The following is a 24153-nucleotide window of genomic DNA, read 5'->3' on the forward strand; positions in this document are numbered from 1 at the left end:
AGTGCTAAATTTTCTTGAAAAAAATTATCAGTTTAGAATTTTAGAAATGTTAGAAATACATTTCTCTTTTGGTGATTGTCCTTCTGAATCTTCATGATTAAAAAATTCATTTTTTTGGCTACTTAACAGAGTCAATGTCTATGTAAGTATTTTTTGCAAAATCATCTGGCATACTGTTGTGCATTCTGTCATTTGTTAGATTAAAGCAAAGTGAAAGTAGCATACAGATTCACTGCTGAAGGAAACATTAAGTTGCAGGCTGCAGCTGGAGGATTTTACGTAGGCACCTGTGGGTTTGAGTGCGTTCAATATACAGACTGCAGTAGGAGGCTGGCACTGACTCTGCTGACTCCAGTACACTCCTTCAGTGCTGTTCTGCCGATTTCTCCACTGTCCAGAAGACAGACAAAATGGTGCAGCATGTACAGGGCTTGGGAAAAAAATAACCATCAGTATGATCCGGAGGTGAGTTTGCTACACTGAACAGGAGAGAAAATTGTTAACAAGATTAAAGGCTTGGATGTGGTTCAGTATTTCAGATGTCTTTAGTTGTTTTAATAATTGATTCTGGCCAGTAAGAATGAAACTGTTGTAGTTCTAAAATCTGCAGGCCTTCTATATAAAGAGGTTCAGGTATAATGCATGTATAACATTACTAGATGCATACATGGTAGTTCATAAACATTTATATTTATACTAAACATGTGTAATGTGTGTATCTATATAGATAGGTGTCTGTGAAGGTTTTTTCTATTAATACTGGATTTTTTAAAAGTAAGCACTTGTAGTTTTTATATTTTCTCTGTTGTACATTTGTCGCAGCTTTCCCTATATTGTTCATTTTATAATAGCAGAAAGCATTAGTAGCGCATTCTGTGGTGAGATATGGAAAATCAGTAGAATGAACTGAGGAGTTGGCACTTCATATTTTATTGATGACTGTAATGCAGTGTGAGTTCGCATTGCACATAGTCATGATTTAAATGATTACCTCTTTTTTGAAAGCAAAATGTTTGTAAGAACGGCCATGTTGTAGACAGGAAGTATAAAGGAGAGGAAGTAGGACAAGTAACATTTCTCTGTCCTTGGTTTCTTGAACAATGTTCAGCATTGACTCAAGGCACTGTCATTTCAGAAGTACAGTATAGAAACAATTGAACGTTAAGCATAGATGAAACATGGAGGTTTAGTTTCCCACCCTCTCCTAGAAGCACTTTGCTTATGTACTCATGTGTTTTGGGTTTCTGTGGCTGTGTTACTGGGGAGCTGTCCAGTTGAGACAAGATGTTTACTTTAGCCACACCCAGCAGATTCAGCTTTTTAATGTGTTGGGGACACTATTTTAATCCTGTGCTGATTTGTTGTAACCATTATCTGTTGGATGCCTTTGAGTTGTAAAACAAAGAAAATACTAGATTCACAGATTTTAGCTTAATATGTTTTTGAATATCTGAGTTGCTATATTAATAGCACAGAAGAGCAGTATTTAAGTTAGTAGCATTTATCTCTGGAAGAGAGAGAATATGTGTAGGGTTCCATTACAAGTGCAATGCAAGTATGCTGATCATATAGCTAACAATGCTGATAGTATATTATTTTGGTTAGTATTGTGGGTAGTAAATTGGAGGATGACATTCAGAGTTCAGATTTTCTTATTTGAGAAAATATTTGTCCAAACATTTTAAACACTTAATTTTTCTATGCTTTCAAAAGATTTGGAAAAGATTCAGCCTGGGCTTTAAAATGTATGATGTTTTATTCCATGCTAAAGACATTTTGTATGTGATAAGAATTAACAACTGTATGACTGTCTGCCACTGTGTTGGATTACCTTACCCATCTGACTGTAGACAAAAATAATAAGGAATCAGCAATAATCCTAGTCTCCATAGTACTCATACTGTATATTTTCAGAAACTCTTTTTTGTAGCCAAAGCAAATTCTGTGTTCTCCCCAAAAAGAAAAATTAAAAACAAATCTCTCATCTGTACTATATTTCTTTGATTTTATTGAATAACACACAAGAATAATATGAGATTTTTTTTGTCAGGTTTAGTGACAATAACTAACTACAGATTGAAATATACTATATTATTGAAATGTTTCATGGATCTAAAATGTTATATAACCCGATGGAATGTTGCAGATGAAACAAAGAAATCTGATTGGCTCCTCACAAGATATAGCAGCCTCCGAATCCATTCTAACCAGAGGCTTTTACAGCAGCCTGGGTGATTAGTATCACGTAAAAACAAAAATGCCTTGGAGAAGGGAAGGGGTTTGGAAGAGAAAATGAAGTTGCTGAAGCACTTCAATAATCTTAATCACTGAACTTTTTTTTTAGCATCTTTTCTAATTTTTATTTTTTGCTTTGCTCGTTGTTACTTAATGGGAGTGTTATATTCTATCAAGTTAAATAACTTTCTAAGTAGTATTCTGTAGTAAACCAGAAGGGTGTCTCTAAAAAGTTCTGTGTTAAGTGATAGAATGGGTTAATGAATAACATAATTTCAGAACATTAATTAAATATGGATGAGTGGGACTTGTTGGGGGAAGGAGACGGATGTGATGAGAAAGAGTTCTGAAGAACAGGACACTAACTCTTTGGTCCCACCCTTCCCCATCATATTAAAATTGCATTAGATAATTTGTCATCTAAGACTTTATGATGCTTGGTGAGGGCACATTGTTATTGACACTCAAATAGCAGGATGCTAAGTCAGAACAGGTAGAGAATTGTTTGCTGTCTGCCAGCTATTAGAAATACCCTTGAGATGTGAGAATAATGTATGTTAGCTTTTACGTATTTATTATTCTTGGCTAGATAATCTGCTGGAATATAGTTGCAAATTATAGTACAAAATGTGTAATCTTTCTGTGCTTTTACAGAAAATATTTAAAATATGCCTGTACTTTATTCTATTAAAATTGGAAAATTCTTAAATGGTAATAGGTCAACTTGAATTATAGGATTTGGGGGAGGGAAAGTTGCTGTGAGCAGGAATGAGCATTTACATTAAGATAATGAATAATATTGAAAGGAAGTAGAGAAGCATCATAAAATAAAGCATATTGAAGAAAAAATATATAGATATATCCTGATAGAAATTAACTAAATTAACTATATTTTGTAGGTTCTGTTTCTGTGCTTATTTTCTAAATTATCTGATATGCTAATAGAGGCAGGCTGAAGGCAGCTGGCTGCAAGTGTTACAAGCTGAAAACAAAATGGCTGGCAAACATTAGTACTGTAAATTTGCAATAGAGAGCTGGATACATTTAAGATATCTTTTGTTGAAAGAGTGTTAAAAAGTTAAATGATCAGGGAATGACTTATATGAGCTATTTTTGACAGTAAACATTGTATTAAAGAAAATGTATATTGATTACAGCATGAAAACAAAAGGTTTTATGCTCTAAATACACTGACTCATTTTCAACTAAGCAATAAAAAACTCTTGTTAGTATTTATTTAGCCATCATTTTCTTTGTAATTTTAAGACCCAAGTAGTTTCTGAGGATATTATTTATGATGAATCTTTCATATTAACAGTGTGGTTAAGGGTAGAAGAAATTAACAGTGAAGAATTTGTTACATTCTTGGAATGGGGAGGTGGAATTGAAAGATAAGTTTCTGGGAGTTTTATGTGTTTTTTAATCTGCTAGACTAGCCTACATTAAGGATGGAAGAAATAGAATAAGTGGAAAACTTTAGAGGTAAGAATGAAAATATACTTTACAAAGTAACAACATCCATAGATCTGTATTTTATTTTATTTTTATTTTCTATTAAAGACCTGCTCATAAAAACATTTATATTTTAGAAAAGATTTTTCTCTATATAACCATAACCTACTTCCATTGATTTTAAGCAATTGTTGAAAGATTACATGACATGAAAACTGTTGATAGCCTTGGTTAGATTGAGAAATAGTTTCAGGAATTAATTACTTAAGTAGATTGAAGACAGCACGTACACTCACATATCTATCTGTCACATTATAAAGGCTATGTACTTTAAAAGGCCAAAACTGTAAATTTGTTATTGCCACTTCTCTAGTACATAGTATAATACCCTATCACTTAATGGGTTCCCAGTAATTGATGTACAAATAATAATCACAAACGTGCGTGTGTAAGTACACACATACTTATATGCATACATACATGCATAAACCCATACATAATTATGCTGATTTAATTTTTACAACCTTGTGGAATAAATTCTATTTTACTCATTTAACAGATGAAAAAACTGAGGCAGAGAGTAAGAGGTTAAGTAATGTGACCAAAGTCATACAGTAAATGGTGGAATCTAGACTTGTACTCGTGTACTTTGAACTCTTTCATCATCTTTTTCTCTAGTAATTGAAGATTAAGCTGTATTAGCATTCAACAGTATCTTTAGCCCTCAGGAGCATACTATACACACACAGACACACACACACAAGTACATATATATTCACACATATAGCCGTGTGTGTGTGTGTATATGCATATATACACACACACACACAAATATATATCTGTATATATGTGTATATATATGTGTGTGTGTATATCTGTATATATATGTGTATGCATACATTTGTGTGTGTGTGTGTGTGTGTGTGTGTATGTATATATATATATATATATACATATATACATACATGTATATATTCTGGCAGAAACTGCAAAACAGAGAAACCCTTTCTGCTACATCTTTAAAAATTGCTTTAACTGATGTTTTGTTTTTTTAAAATACTTTTTCAATCATTTAGCTATAGCTGATGACCATTATCATCATCATCAAGTAATGCAGATGTACATTTAAAAGCAGTTTAAAAGGCCATAGCAAGTATATATAGGAAAAAAAATGTGTGAAGTTTCCTATACTCCCCAAAATGGCTGCCAACATCTGTCAGTCATCAAGTCCAGTTGATTAAAAGTTCTGAATATTTCTGAACTTGTCTTCTCTTTACCTCTTTGTTCTCATTTCTTCAGGATCTCATCTCACTTAAATTACTGTGTCTACAGTCTCAGTACTCTTTAGTTTATTCTCTGTTTTGCTGTAAAAATGAATTTTCTTAAATGTTCATCTGATTTTTCTAAAATGTAAATCCCATTCTTTTTCCAAATAAAACATAGCTTGGTGTTTTACTAGTTCTCATTGCTATAACAATATCCCAACACACATGCACACAGGCATAGATAATATATAGACTAGACAGATTTAGAATTTGGTTTAAAAAGATTAATATTTGAATCTCCTTTATCAGAGATGAAAATTCCCAGTATAAATGTGTCCATGAAGGATTTTTAGTTTAGTATTGTGTATTTTAAAATACAGTAAGTAGTATCATTCTGCAACTTGGTATTTTGCTCTTGTTAGAACTTAGTTTCTTTTATGTATTGTATAGTATTCAATTTTATGAGCTTATTTCTTCCATCCATTTCCCTCCTAATATGAATTTGAGTTTTCTGTTTTTTGTGTGTGTGATCGCAAATAATGTTCCAGTGAATATCTTTACCTGCACATTAGAGTTTTTCTAGGCGCTATACCTAGAAATGGACATGCAAATGTAGGTTATTTACATTTTTAGGTTATTTGCATTATTACTTTCACTCCATGATTTCACTACTTTGTCACTGTACCAATTTATACTCTTAGAAATGTTTGAGAGTTTTTGTTTTGCCCTGTCCAATAGTCAAATGGTCAGATTTCTTCCTTTTTCTCAATCTGGTAGGAGAAAGGTAGTGTCCTAGTGATTTAATTTGTTTCCTTAATTTCTAGTGAAGTTGAACATCTTTTCATATGTTTTATGGACCTTTAGAGTTCTTCATTTGTTAATAACCTCTTTATATCCTTTGTGCATTTTTCTGTTGGATTATTTATCTTTTATTGATTTATAGGAATTCTTTATGTACTCTGGACAACTTCAGCAAACTGTAGCCCATGGGCCAAATCCAGCCTGCCACCTGTTCTGTGTGGCCTGTGAGCTAAGAATGGCTTTTCCATTTATTATCCAATCTTTCTGAAAAAAAATTAAAGGAGAATAAAATGTTACAACCTATGAACACTATAGGAAATTCAAATCTCAGTGTTCTTGAATAGTTTTAGTGGGATACAGACGTGCTCATTTATTTACATATTGTGTGTGCCTGCTTTTCCACCACAGTGGCAGAGTTGAGTAGTCGTGGCAGAGAGCGTATGGTCTGCAAAGCCTAAAATATTTACTCTCTTTATAGAAAAAGTTGGCAGACCCTTGTTTTAGATTGATCCTTAGTCTGTGACATTTATAACAGATATCTTCTGTCAGTCTGTACCCTGTCTTAAAATGTTGCCTTTGGTTTTAGGAGCGAAACTCCAAACATCTGTTAAATAGAAGTTTAAAATTTTAATTTATTCAAATCAATCATTCTTTTTTATGCTACATGTTTTTTCAGGAATCTTTCTTTACTCAAGAGACTACAAATACATTCTCCTAGATTTTCTTGAAATAGTTTTGAAGTTTTGTTTTTCATTTCCATATGTTTAATACATTTGAATATTTTTCCTTTTATTATTTTGGTAAGGGGGTTATGGTATAAGAAAAGGGTCTAATTTTTTTGTCTCATGGAGAAAGCCGTTTTCCCTACCACATTTGTTGTTGAGTAGCCATTTCTTTCTCCAGTGATTTATCATGCCAGCTTTCTCACGTACAAAGAATCATATGAGTCTTTACTGGGTTCTTTATTCAGTTCTTTCCATATTCTTTTTATTTAAAAAATTATTTTTAGAAAGTAGAGACAGGGGGTCTCACTATACTGCCTAGGCTGGTCCCGAACTCCTGGGCCCAAGTTATCTTCCCACATTAGCCTCCCAAGTAGCTGGGACCATAGGCACGCACCAATCATGCCTGGCTTCTTTCTTTATTCTTTGATTAAAAATATTTCCATATTGTGTTTGGTCGTAGTGATTCCTGTTACCTAACTACTTAATCACTCTATATACTTTTCCTCCTTCCTTTGAAGAAAAATACAAAATATAACACTCAAGAACTTTACTAATGTTAAGTTTAGGGAAAGGAATATTGTTTTGAAATTTTGTATGTTACATATACAAAGGTCATACTGTTTAATAAATTCCTTAACATATTTTGATCTCAAATTTCTAGTTTCATTGCCATTATTATTATTATCAAGTAATGCAGTACAGATTAGGTACCCACAGTGCATGGTATTATGCTAAGTACTTTAAAAAACACTCTTGTAAAACCAGTAAAGACAAGGTATTACTTAGGAGTAATGGTATGAATAAAGTATAATTTATTTGTAAAAACAAAATTGAGGAATATTTAGATAATATATGATTATTTGGCTTTGTATTACTTTGATTTTCCAATGAATGTCTATATATTTAAACTTACGGTCAAAACAGCAGGAGGTTGTGTTTTTTTCTTGGAAGTGAAATGGAGACGGGAAGATAGAATTTTTAGTCTGTCAGTAGCTGTCATTCTGTATAGAGAGTAAGAGGTTTCTTGTGAGCCATGTCACAAAATAAAAATAGGCTGTTACTAATGTCTTTTGAAAGTTTTATATCCTCATATATGAGGTCAGGGATTTTAGGTGAAAACTTTTATCCTTTCTCCTCAGGTATACAGTAGTTGTTTTCCAGGTGTTTGATTCAGACATCTGAAGGTAGAGATCAGAGACTGAAAGAAAGCCAATATTAGAAAAAGTAGTTATGATTAAAAATTAAGCTGGAGAAGTAGAGCCTTGTAGATTGTGTTAAATTTTATATCTTCTGATGGGAGGACATTTAAACATTCTAAGTATAAAGTGAGGTTACTATTAGATTTGCATTTCTAAATGATTACTCTGCTATTTGTGGATATTTGTTGAGAAGAGGATGGATATAGGGGTGGATGCAGGTTGGAGATGGAGACAGTTGGATGGACTGAAGACATTTAGGAGGGAAAATCAACAATATTTGATGATGAATTCATTGAGATGGGGAGCTCTGGTGGAGAGGATCAGGTTTGAAGGGATGAAGAGAAGTTTAGAATTTCATGTTTCAGTAGTTTGAGTTTGAGGTATATTTGAGACATCCAAGTGGGTATTTCAAAAAGGCAGTTGTTATATAAACACTGTGCCAATTTATATACAAATAAATGAATAGGGGCTCCCTAGTGTAATAATGGATTTAAAAGTGTACAGAGGAAGAAAGATATATTTTCTTCATTCATTGCTAGGTTCATGACTGACACCCCATAACAAAAGACAGATTTGTTAACAATAAAAAAAGCATACAAATTTACTTAATGAATTTTATGTGGCACTGGAGCCTTCATGAGGAAATGAAGACCTGAAGAAATGGGTAAATCTGTGTATTTTTTATGTTAGAGTTGATCAAGTGGATAGCTGTGAAGAAGTATGACTGGATAAAAAAGTATAATTTTATGATAGTAAACTGGGGGTGGGGTGTGGAGGGGCTTAGCAAGACCTTTTGTTAAGATTCTTTTCTGTATCCCTCTGTTTTCAGTGATAAAGATGTTTCTTTCCTCCAGGTATAGTTAGGACCTCTTGAATGAGGGTCTTATGACCTGCTTTAGGAGAAGAGTAAAAAATCCTTTCTAGGTGTTAGGAGTATGCTTTAGGAAGAAGTGCGAGGGAAGGGTGAGAGTGATCTTTCTGATGCCCCGGTGCTGTATTTTGAAGCATCACATTCTGAACTCCATCAAGTAAAACATAAATATTTGGGTTGAGAATTGAGAATTATTGCAGAACTCCAGTTTGAGAACACCTTATTTGGTTTTTGAAAAAACAAAAAGGGTTAGACAGTTTCACTTCTAAGTGAATGCTGCCCTCCATCTAGCGCAAGACCTGGAATTAATGAGGTAATAAGTAGGGTGGTTACATATTTAAGTCTTAAATCCATCTCGATTTGATTTTTGTATATGGTGTAAGGAAGGATTTCAGTTTCAGTCCTCTGCATATGGCTAGCCAGTTATCCCAGTACCATTTATTGGATAGGGAGTTATTTCACCATTGCTTGTTTTTGTGAGCTTTGTTGAAGATCAGATGGTTGTAGATGTGCGGCCTTGTTTCTGGGCTCTATATTCTGTTCCATTGGAGCTGGAGGCCATTATCCTCTGCAAACTGATGCAAGAACAGAAAACCAAGTACTACATGTTCTCTCTTATAAGTGGGAACTAAATGATGAGAACACATGAAGACAAAGAGGGGAACAACAGACACTAGGGCCTACTTGAGGGTGGGGGTGGGAGAGGGGAGAGGATCAGAAAAAATAACTATTGGTTACTAGCCTTGGTTCCTGCATGATGAAACAATCTGTACACCAAACCCCTGTGACACAAGTTTACTTGTATAATAAACCTGTATGTGTACATCTAAACCTAAAATAAAAGATAGGGCAAATCAACCCACCATCTTCTGTTCTCTCTCTCTTTTTTTTTTTTTTGAGATGGAGTCTCTATCTCTGTCGCCCAGGCTGGAGTGCAGTGGCACTATCTGGGCTCACTGCAACCTCCACCTCCCAGGTTCAAGCGATTCTCCTGCCTCGGCCTCCTGAGTAGCTGGGATTACAGGGTTGGTCAGGCTGATCTCAAACTCCTGACCTCATGACCTCCTGCCTCGGCCTCCCAAAGTGCTGGGATTACAGGCGTGAGCCACCTTGCTGGGCCCATCTTCTGTTCTCTTAATGGCATTATAATCAAGCAACTGAAATTCCCAAATTTCCAAAGAATTCTGGGGCATCCAGAATTCCCTTCTTTCCTTCATTTTACTCATTCATATTAATTAATTCAACAGCTATTTTTTGAGTACCTTCTATGTGTCAGATACTATTCTAGGCATGGCTAATAAAGAAAGCATTGAACACAAAATTAGTTGTCCTCATGGAATTTATATTCTAGTGGGGGAAGATTACCAGAGTTAAGATGAATAGGTAAAATACAGGATATGTTAGTGATAAGTACTAAGGAGAAAAATAAAGCAAGGAAGAAGTGAAAAATGTTTATCTGTGTGAATATGGTGGTGGTGGAGTACTATTTTAGAGTGATGAGGGAAGGAATCACTGGGGGCACAGTTATGTGTCTACCCAAAGGGGATGCAGGAAAAAGCCATGCTGACATCTGGGAGAAAAGTATTTCAGGCAGAGGCCTTGATATGAGTATATTCTTAGAGTGTTTAAAGTACAATGAGGAGAGCCAGCATGCTTCAGAAAAGTCAGAGAGCAAGACTGGTAGGAAATGATGTCAGAGAGGTAATAGGGCCCAGGTAACGTAGGGCCTTGATCTAAAGACTTTAGCTTTTACTTACAATGAGAAACTTTTGGAGGGTTTTGAGGAGGAGACTTTCATGATCTGATTTGCGTTTAACAGAACCATTCTGGTTGCTCTGTTGAGAATAGATTGAAGCTGGGCTGGGACAGAAGCAGAGAAACCAGGTTAGTCATGAAGGTGGCTTGGACTCAGGGTGGAGGTAGCAGAGGGTGAGAAGTAGATTGGATATATCATATATAGCTGACAGGATTTACTTATGGATTGTATGTGCAGTGGGAGAGAAAAAGAAATTAAGGATGACTCCATGGTTTTTGGCTTATACAATCAAAAGAAAGGAGTTGGTATTTACAGAGATGAGGAAGACTGTGAGAGGAGCAGGTTCCTGGAGGATTATTAGGACATGTTAAATTTTGAGATACCAGTGTGAGATGAAAGTGGAAATGAGGCCGGGCACAGTGGCTCACATATGTAATCCTAGCACTTTGGGAGGCTGAGATGTGTGAATCACTTCCTCCCAGGAGTTCAAGACCAGCCTGTACAACATAGCAAGACCCCATTTTAAAGGAGTCTTAAGACCCCCAAATTAAAAATTAGCCAGGCCTGGTGGTATGCACCTACTCAGCAGGCTGAGGTGGGTAGATCACTTGAGCCTGGGAATTTGAGGCTTCAGTGAGTCGTGATCATGCCCCAGCACTTCAGCCTGAGCGACGGATCAAGACCCTGTTTCAAAAAAAAAAAAGAAAATGAAAATATAGGTTAGGCAACTCCATGAATATGAATTTCATGGATGAGGCCCAGATCAGAGATATAAATTTGGGAACCATCAGCATAGATGAAACATAAAACCATGAGTCCGTTTGAGATAGCCAATGAAATATATGTGGCAAATAATACGGATTCTAAAGTAAGCCCTAGGTCACTCTGTCATGTAGAGATTGGGGAGATGAGAAAGACTAAGCCAAGGAGACAGAAGGAGTCCGAAAACAGGAGCAAGACCAGGCAAGTGTGGCATCTTGGAAATCAAGTGAAGAGAAGACCTCAAGAAAGAAAGAATTAACTACATAAAAAATTAACTACATCAAATGTTGATAAGTCAAAAAATAAAACTAAGAACCGACTGTTGGACTTTATCAGAGATTTCGGTACTTGTGGATTACCTGGAATGGTAGGATAGAAAGCCTTATGAGAGTGGATTTAAGGAAGAAAGGAAAAAGAAATTGATGGCAGCAATTAGAAATGACTCTTTCCAATGAGTAAAGTCTTTGCAATTCTGTGTCCTAAATATTTGGCTAGTCTACCCTTTTCTTCTTATTTTCAGTGTTAGTGCATTTATTTAGGTTTTCCCTTCCTCTGAGCTTATGGCAGTGCTCTCTTTACTTTTAGGCCATGGCCTACACCATTGACTTATATGTACTTGCCAAGGTTATCTTTAGAAAACACCAGTCAGGTCATGCCACTCCCTTGCATAAATAATGTCCTTTATTTTCTTCCCTACACTTACAGCATAAAGTTCAAATTGATCATCATGAATACTGTTTATGCCTTTTGTGATTATGCTTTTTATGATTATGCCTTGGCCTACTTTTCTAGTTTCATATCCTGCTTCTTGTCCATATTTTCTGTGTTGTAGTTACACCGAACTTTTTAGATTTCTCTAAGTGACCTTTTACTTTCATTTGTGTCTTTGGAAATAAAATCTGGTACTGTTCCTGAAAACCCTAGCTCAAACTTGAGAAGTTGTGGCTTCCCTGAGATATAGGTTAATGTGAAGAAGGCAGAGGCTGTTCTAGCTTTTGGAGTCTTAGGAAAATGATTTATTATTTAGTTTATTTGTTTGTTTATCTTTGGTGTTACCTGTTGAAACTGGATGTTGAGGAGGATACACATGAATCTCACTCTTTGTTGCACATAGACTGATGCAGGAATCCATGGATCAGTCAAACAATTCATAAATTAAACTCTATTACAGATACGTATGTATAAATCATTCCTGACTTAGGATGGTTGAATTTAAATGATTTTTCAACTATAATGGTGGGAAAGTGATACATATATAGTAGAAACTATACTTTGAGTACCCATACAACTTTATTCTTTCACTCAGTACAGTCTTTAGTGGATTACATGAAATAGTCAATGCTTTATTAGAAAATGGTTTTATAATTTTAAAAATTTGTGTTAGATGATTTTGCTCAACTGTAGGCTAATGTCAATGTTACGAGTACATTTAAGATAGAGTATGTTAAGCTATATGTTCTGTAGGTTAGGTGTATTATGTGTATTCTCAACTTAGGTTATGTGTATTATATGTATTCTCAACATGATATCTTTTACTTACAGTGGTTTATCATTACATAACCCTGTTGTAAGGTGAGGAACATTTATATAGGAAAAAACGTAGTGCACATCCTGTGGTTAAGGCGGGACTATTGTATGAATAATGTGCTGAAGAAGGACAGAAGAGAGAACAGTTCTTTCTGGTAGGCATCCAAAAAGTCTGTGTAGGAAGAGGAATGATCTTTCAGTAAAAGGATCTTATTGTTGATCATGGATATGATAGATGATGATTCCATTTATTTAATATGTGCTTACTCTGTGCCAGATGTCATGCTGTGTTTTATGAATGTTACTGCATTTGTTTCTCACAGCAACCACATAGAGCATTCTGATAACAATTTCACAGTTAAGGAAACTGAGGTTCAGAGAATTTAATTATTTTCCTAAAGTCATATAAATAGTAAGAGTTCAAAAATTGAATCTATCTCAACTCTGCTAGAAACCAAGCACTGTTTGTACATATTGGATATAATTTCGTTATACAGTTAAGTGGAGGGAGTTACATTTTATGCATAGGAAAGAGCATAAATTGATGGAGGCCTTATAGTATGTTTCCTTTTTGAATATCATCGAGTAGTTTCACACTGCTGTAGTATAGAGGAGCATACTATTTAGGATTTTTATGGTTGCAAGTAACAGAAAATTTGACTCAGACTTGTTTGATATAAGGGGTTAGCTAACTTTTCCTGTTAAGTACTAGGTAGTAAGTGTTAACTTATATCCTATGGTTTATTTCCTCTTGGTTACAAGATAGCAGCTAGCATATTCAGGGGCTCCATTGGTCTTTTTCCATATTTAGGGAGATACAACATTTTTTCCAGAAGTTCTCTCTAATCTCTTGAGCTTAATCCCATCTCTATTACAACTACTCAACTCTGCCACTGCAACATAAATGCAGCCATAAACTGTATGTAAATCACTTGTTTACTTTTATGACTGGGTACTAATAAAATCTTATGGACACTAAAATTTGAATTTCATATATTTTTTGAGTCCCAAAATATTATTTCAATTATTTTTAGTCATTTAAAATGTAAAAACGATTCTAAGCTCTTCAACTATGCAAAAATAGGTGGCAGGGCAGATTTGGCTTGCAGGAATGTGTTGACCTCTGGCCTGACAGGATCAAATTCACACATAACAATATTAACCTTAAATATAAATGGGCTAAATGCCCCAATTAAAAGGCACAGACTGGCAAATTGGATAAAGAGTGAAGACCCATTGGTGTGCTGTATTCAGGAGACCCATCTCACATGCAAAGACACACATAGGCTCAAAATATAGGGGTGGAAGAGTATTTACCAAGCAAATGAAAAGCAAAAAAAGCAGGGGTTGCAGTCCTAATCTCTGATAAACCAGTTTTAGGTTCATTCCATGTCTTTGCTATTGTGCACAGCGTATGTATGTGTATCTTACATACACACGTATGATAATGATCATACATGTTTTTGTGTCTTTACGGTAGAACAGTTCTTTTGGGTATAAACCCAGTAGTGGGTTTGCTGGGTTGAATAGTGATTCTGTTTTTAGCTCTCTGAGGAATTGGCATACTTCTTTCCACAACGGGTGAACTGAATACACTCTCACCAGCAGTGTATAAGCATTACCTTTTCTCCACAGCTTGCCAGTATCTTTTTTTTTTTACTTTTTTAGTAATAGCCATTCTGACTGGTGTGAGATGGCATCTCATTATGGTTTTGGTTTGCATTCTCCAATGATCAGTGATATTGAGCTTTTTTTTTTTTCAAATGCTTGTTGGCCACATAGGTATGTTTTCTTTTGAAAAATGTCAATTCATGTCCTTTGCCCACTTTTTATTGGGGTTGTTTTTTACATTTCTTATAGATACCAGATATTAGAACCTTTGTCAGATGCATAGTTTGCAAAAATTTTCTCCCATTTTTTAGATTGTCTGTTTACTATGTTGATAGTTTCTTTTGCTATCCAGAAGCTCTTCTGTTTCATTAGATCTCATTTGTCAATTTTTGCTTTTCTTGCAATTGCTTTTGGTGTCTTTGCCATGAAATCATTGCCAGTTCCTATGTCCAGAATGGGATTGCATTAAGTTGTCTTCTAGGGTTTTTATAGTTTTGGGTTTTACATTTAAGTCTTTACTCATCTTGAATTGATTTTTGTATATGGTGTAAGTAAGGGGTCCAGTTTCAGTCTTCTGCATATGGCTAGTCAGTTACCCCAGCACCAATTGTTGAATAGGGCATCCTTTCCCCATTGCTTGTTTTTGTCAGCTTTGTTGAACATCAGATGGTCATAGGTGTGTGGCCTTATATCTGGATTCTCTATTCTCTTCTATTGGTCTGTGCGTCTGTTTTTGTATCCATTTTTGTGACTGATTTTACATGCTGTTTTGGTGAATGTAGCCTTGTAAGTATAGTTTGAAGTCAGGTAATATGATGCCTTTGATATTTTTGCTTAGGATTTGCCTTGGCTGTTTGGGCTCTTTTTGGGTTTCATATGAATTTTAAAATAGTTTTTGTTTCTAGTTCTGTGAAGATTGTCATTGGTAGTTTGATAGGAATAGCATTGAATCTGTCAATTGCCTTGGGAAGTATAGCCATTTTAATGATAATTGACTTTTCTGATCCATGAGCCTGGGTTGTTTTTCTTTTGTTTGTAGCATCTCTTTGATTTCTTTGAGAATTAATAATTTTCAATGTTTTTAAAAAGTCTGTTAAAAACATCTAGGTCATTTGAACTGTAGAATTTCCTTCAGTCTGAATTTTGTTGTGTACTCAGACACAACATTTTGGCCTTTTTTTTTTCTTGAAGATTAACAGCTGGATTTTGTTGAATATGTACTCAGGAACAGTTAAACATTTTCTTCTGTACTTCGTTTTTCCTGAAAATTGACAGCTGTATTCAGAAGTTTGACCAGATTCAGATTTGGTAACTTTCGCAAAGCTGTAGTTGTGTTCCTGTCATCACTTGTTTTTACTCTCTTTTGATCCCCAATGCCTATATAGCTATTAATTCATTGCAAGTTGCACAATGGTGATTTCTAATTCCATCTTTTATGTCCAGCTTGCTATTGGAAATAATTTTTAGGGTGATCCCTCTTATGTATCCTCTGGCTACTAGTAATATAGATAAGTCAGGATCAATACTTGATTTTTTTTCATTTTCCCGTTTTTCAAGATATTTGGTTTCCTTTCCTCAGAATGTAACTAGTTAGTGTTTTGTCTTGTTTTGTTCAGTTTTTGTTTTCTTTAAGCATTTTATGATCTCCTGGCCAGTGAGAGCCTCTTCAGTAACCTTTTTGACATGACATAGTTGAGAATAGTCTTGACAGTTTCCTTACTATTGGGTGTGTCAGATGTTCCAGGTTCATCTAGTACATTTCCTTTTCAGACTAGCTAGTTCTTTAAGAAGTCTGTGTTTCTTTTAACGAAGAATGGCATTTCAAGATTACAACCTGAGCACTAGAGATGTTCACTGCTACTGGATCAGTCTGTTTGTAGGCGTTTTCAGTGGACAGTTAGGATATACCTGGGATTTATAAGATTGTATTAATGTTTCCAATATAGATTCAGTATTACAGAATTTTTACTGCGCTTCTGTACTACATTCATAGTTCCTTTCTTCAACACTGAGAATTCTGGTTCATAAAGGAAGATAGAATTAATGTGTCCCATAATTACTTGCTTTCTCCCCCTTATATATATATAGAGTGGTCTGAGAATATTACCACCACCAATTACTGAAATCAGTTAATTTTTTTTGTTGTTCATGCTGTCTCTATTCTTCCCCCATTCATTTATGGTTGTACTCTACCTATATTGTCAGATCATGTAGTGATTATGTACTACAATCTCTCTCTCTCAAAGTTCTCATTTAATCTTAATTCTGGAAATAACTGCATGTTTAATCTCACCACTAGTCCTTGTTTTGATGTCTTTCTAGTTACTTTGGTGGCTTAAAGTTCTTTTTCTAGTGGAACTAGGAAGAACTAATGAGAACAGTATACGCTGAGATTTTACATGTTGATAGCAATTTGTCTTTACCCCTTATACTTAAAGGTTTTACTGAATATAAAATCTTTAGCTCAGATGCTTTTTGTATTTTAAATATCTTGTTCCATTTTATTCTGTTTCTTTTTTTTCTTATAAATCACGTTATGGAAACGGGGTGTGATGGCGTGTACCTACAGTCCCAGCTACGTGGGAGGTGGAGGCTCTTCTTGATCCCAGGAGTTTGAGACCAGACTGAACAGTGTAGCAAGATCCTGTCTCAAAATAAATAAATTTAATTAAAATTTAAAAGATTGTGGCCAGGCACAGTGGCTCATGCCTGTTATCCCAGCACTTTGGAAGGCCGAGGCTGGCGGATCACCTGTGGTTAGAAATTCGAGACCAGCTTGACCAACATGGTGAAACCTCGTCTCTATTAAAAATACAAAAATTAGCCAGGTGTGGTGGCTGGCTTCTGTAATCCCAGCTACTGGGAGGCTGAGACAGCAGAATTGCTTGAATCCAGGAGGTGGAAGTTGCAGTGAGCCGAGATCATGCCTTGCCATTGCACTCCAGTCTAGGTGACAAGAGTGAAACTCTGTCTCAAAAAAAAAAAAAAAAAAAAGCAAAAAAAGATTACATGATAGTTTTGCTTAAATGCTCAAAGGACCCCCCCTTTTAAAGTCCTATAATTTTAGTAGAATTTAGTGCATTGATCTAAGTTGATAATGTCGAGTATACAGGGTACTCTTGAAATATATAGTTTCAAATATGTGTGTGTGTTTATCTTTCCATGTATATATGTGTATATGTATATTCACACATATTAATATAAATACATATATAACCAGGTATATATCTACAAATATATACATATATAAAACACGCATGTACATGCAAATTTTTTTTCTGGAAAGGGATCTTTAATTATAGTTTTTCTGTTCTCTCACTTTGGTTTTCTTTAGAGATTCTTGTTTATCCTCGTGCTGGACCATCTTTGCCTTTCTTCAGTATTTGTCACTTTCCTGCAAATCCTTTTTATTCCCTTTCTTCTTTCTTTATTTGTTAAAAGTTTTCCTCCCTTTAACCTATTTCTCTTAAGGTCATTTTGTTATGTTTGTTTGGTCTTGTGTTTCTTCTAGTTTAGTCTTCATTACTGAAATGACTTTTATTTATAATTCTTTCCTGATTTCTATCTCTTCATTTCTGAGTTTTTCTGATTCTGATTTATATTGCTCTTTGATGTGTCATATAATTTTCTTAACAATTTTTAGCACTTTTTGAAATTGCACAATACTGTTTTGAATTGTATATTACAGTTTTAATTTTTTGTGAACAAGCCTTTTTGGTGTACTTTCATTGGAAGTGGAGGTACTATGATGCTTTTTATTCTATTTTCTTTCCTGTCTTTGGAATTTGACCTTGATATTTTCCTGTTGATCATTTTTATTTAAAATGAGTTTTCCTAAGTATGTATAAGGAGACACGTCATGATAGCTTTTTCTAACTTCACATAGTTTCCTCTTTTGTTGTTTTTTGTAAAGTGTTAAAAAACATTGCAGCTTGCCTTCTGGCCCTGTTCCCTCTTGTACTTTGATTTAGATCTTCTCTTTTCTTTGTCCCTTTTGTCCCTATTCTGCTGAATTTTTATTCCATTTCTAGCACTTTATTTTTAGCATGGAGCCCTAGCTTGGCAGATCAGTTTCAAGAATACACATTGGCTAAACTGTCCCAGCTTCTTCTGAACTTTCTGCTCCAGGTTCCATGTGCTCATTTTCTCTTAGAGTGGGCACATGCCTTTTGTTGTCAACTGCTATTATCAATTTAACTCTTTGTCTTTTCCAGTGAGTTGCATTCTAGTGATTGCCAGTTTTGTGGTTTCTCATACACCCTATTGCTCCCCAATCCCCTCTCCCCCCACCCATTTTGTTTCACATGGATGCTCATTAAGTTTCAGGTCTCTAGCTGATTTGTTTGTTCTTAGCTCTGCCCATTTATATTTTAGGGTTTGCAAGGATACCTTGTGTATAGAGGAAAATCCAATGGTAGTATTCTACTATACTCTTCATGCAGAACACTTCTGTCACCAGATGTGTGCAGGCATTTTTTCCCCCCTCCAAACAGTTATTCACTTTTCTGAAGATACCAATCAGATGTCCTATAATTCAATTGAATTCTGGCTGCCTAGAGTTAAAGTCAAATCCCACAAACCTGACAGCCACTTCAGATGCCAGTTGCCATGTCGGAGTTTCTAGTATTTCTGACAGGCAGAAAAATTGGAGGTCTCCACAACCCCTTCCTCAGGTTTAAGCATTTGTTAGAATGTCTCATAGAGCTCAGGAAAACACTTTACACATATTTAGCTGTTTATTATTAAACAATATGACTCAGGAATAACCAGATGATAGAGATGCTTAAGGTAGGGTATTGATAAAGAGCCTGGAGCTCCCATGTCCCCTTAGGGGCATACCACTGTCCACATATTCAGCAACCCAGAAGTTCCCCAAACTCTGTAGTTGAGGAATTTTTAGGGAGGCATAATTACGTAGGCATGTTGGACTGTTAACTAAATATCTAGCCCTTCTCTCCTTCCTGAAGAGTGGGGATCATGGGCTGAAAGTTCCTAGCTTCTGATCATGGCTTGGTCTCTGGTGACCAGCCCCCATCCAGGAGCCCACCAAGAATTAACTCATTAGAACAAAAGACACTCTCATCACCCAGGAAATTCCAAAGGATTAAGAGACCTGTGTCAGAAACTGGGACTAAGACATATGTATGTATATATCTATATAGATATATCTCTTACAGTATCACACCTTGTTATGCAGTATTGTAATTCTTGTTCCTGGGTAGTTGTTTTACTCTGATTGCTTTGATGATACTTATGTTGGAATTTTGGAGGATCCCAAAATTATTCCATTGCCACTACTTTTTCCACAATTCTTTTTATTATTTTTTGATGGCCAAGAGTTCTTAAGTAAGATGTCTTCCATCAGTGTCTGACAAGTTTAAAATCTGTGGACTTTTATCTATATTCTGAGCTTTTAAATATGTGGGACATCTACTGAGTATGTAATCGTCAATATATAAATAGACAGGTTCTACATAACGATTGTTAATGCTATCACTGTAAAACGACATGAATCAGTCATATAATTAACTGAAAGAAAGTCTAATAGGATGAAAAATTAATTTGGTTTCATTCAATTTGGGAAGGTTAAGAATTATAGTCTCTATAATAAAAAACTATTGGGGCCATAGTGGCTGATGTCTGTACTCCTAGCACTTTGGGAGGCTGAAGCAAGAGGATCGCTTGAGCCCAAGTTTTGAGACCAGCCTGAGCCACATAGTGAGACCGTGTTCTCTACAAAAATTATTAAAAAAAAAAAAAAAGATTAGCCAGGTGTCCTGGTACACCTGTGGTCCCAGCTACTCAGGAGGCTGAGGTGAGAGGATCACTTGAGCCCAGGAGGTCAAAGCTGCAATGAGCCATTTTCATACCACTGTACTCCATTGTAGGTGACAGAGCAAGACCCTGTCTCAAAAGATTTGAAAAATACAATAATTATACAATCACTTCATTATGGAAACTCTCAGAATTACTTTCAAAGTATTTCTTAATCTCTTAACCATGATCTAATATTAATATATGAATGCCTTTCCTATTCAATGAAAAACTCATGATAGGGCACTTTTAAATTTTTCCTTTCATATATTTCCATATTTTTAAATACATACCTTTTCAAGTGGTTGGAATACAAAAATTATTATTGTGGGTTTTATTGTTTCTGGATAATCTATTAGAAAATCTTTATATACTGTTTATTGTATATTAAGGCATAATTTAAAAATAAAAGTATATATTTATGATGTATAATGTGATGTTTTGATATGTATGTTATATATATATGAATTGTGAAAGGATTATATCAAGCTAATTAACCTATCATCTCAAACTATTTTTTTTGCTTTTTGCTGAGAATATTTAAGATCTATACGCTTAGCAATTTTAAGAAATACACAGTGCACTATTATTTACTGTAGTCACTATTCAGTACAATAGATGTCCAGCACCTTCTCCTATTCAACTAAACTCATTATCCTTTGAGCAGCATTACCCCATTTTTTCCTGCACACCCCCACCCCCTCCAACCTCCTAGCAACCACTATTCTACTCAGTTTCGGTTATTTTGATTTTTTTAGGTTCCACGTGTAAGTGAGACAATGGATATTTGTCTTTTTGTGCTTGAGTTAGTTTAAATAGCATGATGTCCTCCTGGTTCATCCATGTTGTTACAAATGACAGGATTTCTTTCTTTCTTAAGACTGAATAATATTACATTGTGTGTTTGTATGTTTACTGTATTCACCCAACATTCACTACACTTTCTTTAGTCATTCATCGGTTGATGAACACTTAGGTTGATTCCATATCTTGGCTATTGTGAACAGTGTTGTAATGAACATGCGAGAGAATGCAGATATCTCTTCGCATACTGATTTTATTTCCTTCAGATATATACCCAAAAGTGGGAATTCTTGGGTCACATGGTATCTATTTTTAAATTTTTAAGGAACTTCCATACTGTTTTCTATAATTGCTGTACTAATTTTATATTAGTACAACAGTATACAAGTTCATTTTTGCCACATCCTTAGTGACATTTATCTTTTGCTTTATTACGTATGAGGTGGTAGCTTATTGTGGTTTTAATCTGCATTTCCCTGATGGTTAGTGCTGTTGGGCATGTTTCTATATACCTGTTGGCTCTTTATGTGTTTTCTTTCAAAAAATGTTATTTGCCAATTTTTAAATAAGGTAATTCAGGTTATTTACCAATTTTTAAATAAGATAGTTTGTTCTCTTGCTATTGAATTGTTTGAATTCCTTGTATATTTTTAATACTAGCTTCTTATATGTATGGTTTGCAGATATTTTCTCTTCACTCTGTTGATTGTTTTCTTTGCTGTGCAGAAGGTTTTTTCTTTTTTCAAGACAGGGTCTGTCTCTCTTGTCCAGGCTGGAGTGCAGTGTGTGACAGAGCAAGACCCTGTCTCGTTCACCCAGTGGCGTAATCATGGCTCACTGCAGTCTTGACCTCCCAAGCTCAAGCGATCCTCCTGCTTGTTGTCTGTGATGCAAGCCTTGGTCCTAGAGCCTGGGCCTGCAAGGTGTGTCCTGGTGTCAGGGTCTATTGGGACTGGCCTGGATCAACTGGAGACTTGGCCCTCAGAGTCGAACCTGGATCTGGGGCCACAGATGCTAGCCTGGCAAAGGATAGGTCTGAAGCTTGGGACTTTGAAAGCTGGCCAGGTTCTGGGGCCAGTGTGGAGTCTGTGACTGGCCTGGAGTCTGAGTAATTGGGACCCTTCCTATAGCATCGGGTCCCTCGGGCTGGCCTGGCAATGAGACAGGTCTGGAGCTCTGGGTATGTGGGGCCAGCCTGCTGGTAGGGCAGATCTGGAGAAGGGCTGCAGGGTACAGCCTCTACAGCTGTAGAGGCTCACCTGGTACTGGGGCAGGCATGGAGGCTAGATTTACAATGTAGTTCAGAAGCTGGGACTGGGCACCAGGACACAGAAAGAGATATCTACAGTGGAAGCCCTCTAGATATGTTTTGAGGAATGAGAAAGGAACTCTTAACACTCAGAGTATGCAAATGTTCACTCCCCTTTCCTGTTGTTTTATTTTCTGCTGCCCCAGCCCCCTACCTTAGTAGTAACATCAAGAATTCACATAAGTCAAAATGCTGAGAAAGAAGAACTATTCTCTCTGGTAGAGCTATAGTCCCAAGAATTGTGGGACCATTCTTTAGATTATTTTTTCTTCTTCTTTTTTTTTTTTACTGCATTTTAGGTTTTGGGGTACATGTGAAGAACATGCAAAATTAATGCATAGGTACACACATGGCAGTGTGATTTGCTGCCTTCCTCTCCATCACCTATATCTGGCATTTCTCCCCATGCTCTCCCCCCAACTCCCCACTCCCCACTGTCCCTCCCCTATTCCCCCCCAACAGACCCCAGTGTGTGATGCTCCCCTCCCTGTGTCCTTGTGTTCTCATTGTTCAACACCCACCTATGAGTGAGAACATATGGTGTTTGATTTTCTGTTCTTGTGTCAATTTGCTGAGAATGATGGTTTCCAGATTCATCCATGTCCCTACAAAGGACAGGAACTCATCGTTTTTTATAGCTGCATAATATTCCATGGTGTATATGTGCCACATTTTCCTGGTCCAGTCTATCATTGATGGGTATTTGGGTTGATTCCCGGTCTTTGCGATTGTAAACTGCTGCAATGAACATTCATGTGCATGTGTCCTTATAGAACGATTTATAATCCTTTAGATATATACCCAGTAATGGGATTGCTGGGTCAAATGGAATTTCTATTTCTAGGTCCTTGAGGAATCGCCACACTGTCTTCCACAATGGTTGAACTAATTTACACTCCCACCAGCAGTGTAAAAGTGTTCCTATTTCTCCACATCCTCTCCAGCATCTGTTGTCTCCAGAATTTTTAATGATTGCCATTCTAACTGGCATGAGATGGTATCTCAGTGTAGTTTTGATTTGCATTTCTCTAATGACCAGTGATGATGAGCATTTTTTCATGTTTGTTGGACTCATGTATGTCTTCTTTTTTAAAGTGTCTGTTCATATCCTTCGCCCACTTTTGAATGGGCTTGTGTGTTTTGTTCTTGTAAATCTGTTTTAGTTCTTTGTAGATTCTGGATATCAGCCCTTTGTCAGATGGGTAGACTGCAAAAATTTTTTCCCATTCTGTTGGTTGCTGATTCACTCTAATGACTGTTTCTTTTGCTGTGGAGAAGCTGTGGAGTTTGATTAGGTCCCATTTGTCTATTTTAGCTTTCGTTGTGAATGCTTTTGGTGTTTTGTTCATGAAGTCCGTGCCTACGCCTGTGTCCTGAATGGTTTTTCCTAGATTTTCTTCTAGGGTTTTTATGGTGTTAGGTCTTATGTTTAAGTCTTTAATCCATTTGAAGTTAATTTTAGTGTAAGGTGTCAGGAAAGGGTCCAGTTTCTGCTTTCTGCATATGGCTAGCCAGTTTTCCCAGCACCATTTATTAAACAAAGAATTCTTTCCCCATTGCTTGTTTTTGTCAGGTTTGTCAAAGATCACATGGTTGTAGATGTATTGTGTTGCCTCCGAGGACTCTGTTCTGTTCCGTTGGTTTATATCTCTATTTTGGTACCAGTACCATGCTGTTTTGATTACTGTAGCCTTGTAGTTGATGGAACATATCTCAAAATAATAAAAGCTATTTACAACAAACCAACAGCCAATATCATACTGAATGGGCAAAAACTGGAAGCATTCCCTTTGAAATCTGGCACTAGACAATGATGCCCTCTCTCACCACTCCTATTCAATATAGTATTGGAAGTTCTAGCCAGAGCAGTCAGGCAAGAAAAAGAAATAAAGGGTATTCAAATAGGAAAGGAGGAAGTCAAATTGTCTCTATTTGCAGACCACGTGATTGTATATCTAGAAGACCCCATGGTCTCAGCCCAAAATCTCCTGAAATTGATAAACAACTTCAGCAAAGTCTCGG

At 35.9% G+C, this 24153-nt stretch overlaps 1 protein-coding gene across 10 annotated transcripts in view; it reads left to right on the forward strand.

Annotated features, from left to right (window-relative positions):
• TANC2 (tetratricopeptide repeat, ankyrin repeat and coiled-coil containing 2) overlaps positions 1–24153 on the forward strand; it is a 440895-nt gene that overhangs the window by 43027 nt on the left and 373715 nt on the right. For 2 of the 10 annotated variants that reach the window (XM_035300390.3, XM_078373476.1), the window contains exon 1: positions 339–465. The exons of the other annotated variants lie outside the window; for them this stretch is intronic. The gene's annotated coding sequence lies outside the window, so the exon portion shown is untranslated. Of the gene's footprint in view, positions 1–338; positions 466–24153 lie in introns of those variants that run through there. 10 annotated transcript variants of the gene reach the window in all.

Source organism: Callithrix jacchus, chromosome 5, assembly GCF_049354715.1.
Source record: "Callithrix jacchus isolate 240 chromosome 5, calJac240_pri, whole genome shotgun sequence".
Lineage (NCBI taxonomy): Eukaryota > Metazoa > Chordata > Mammalia > Primates > Cebidae > Callithrix > Callithrix jacchus.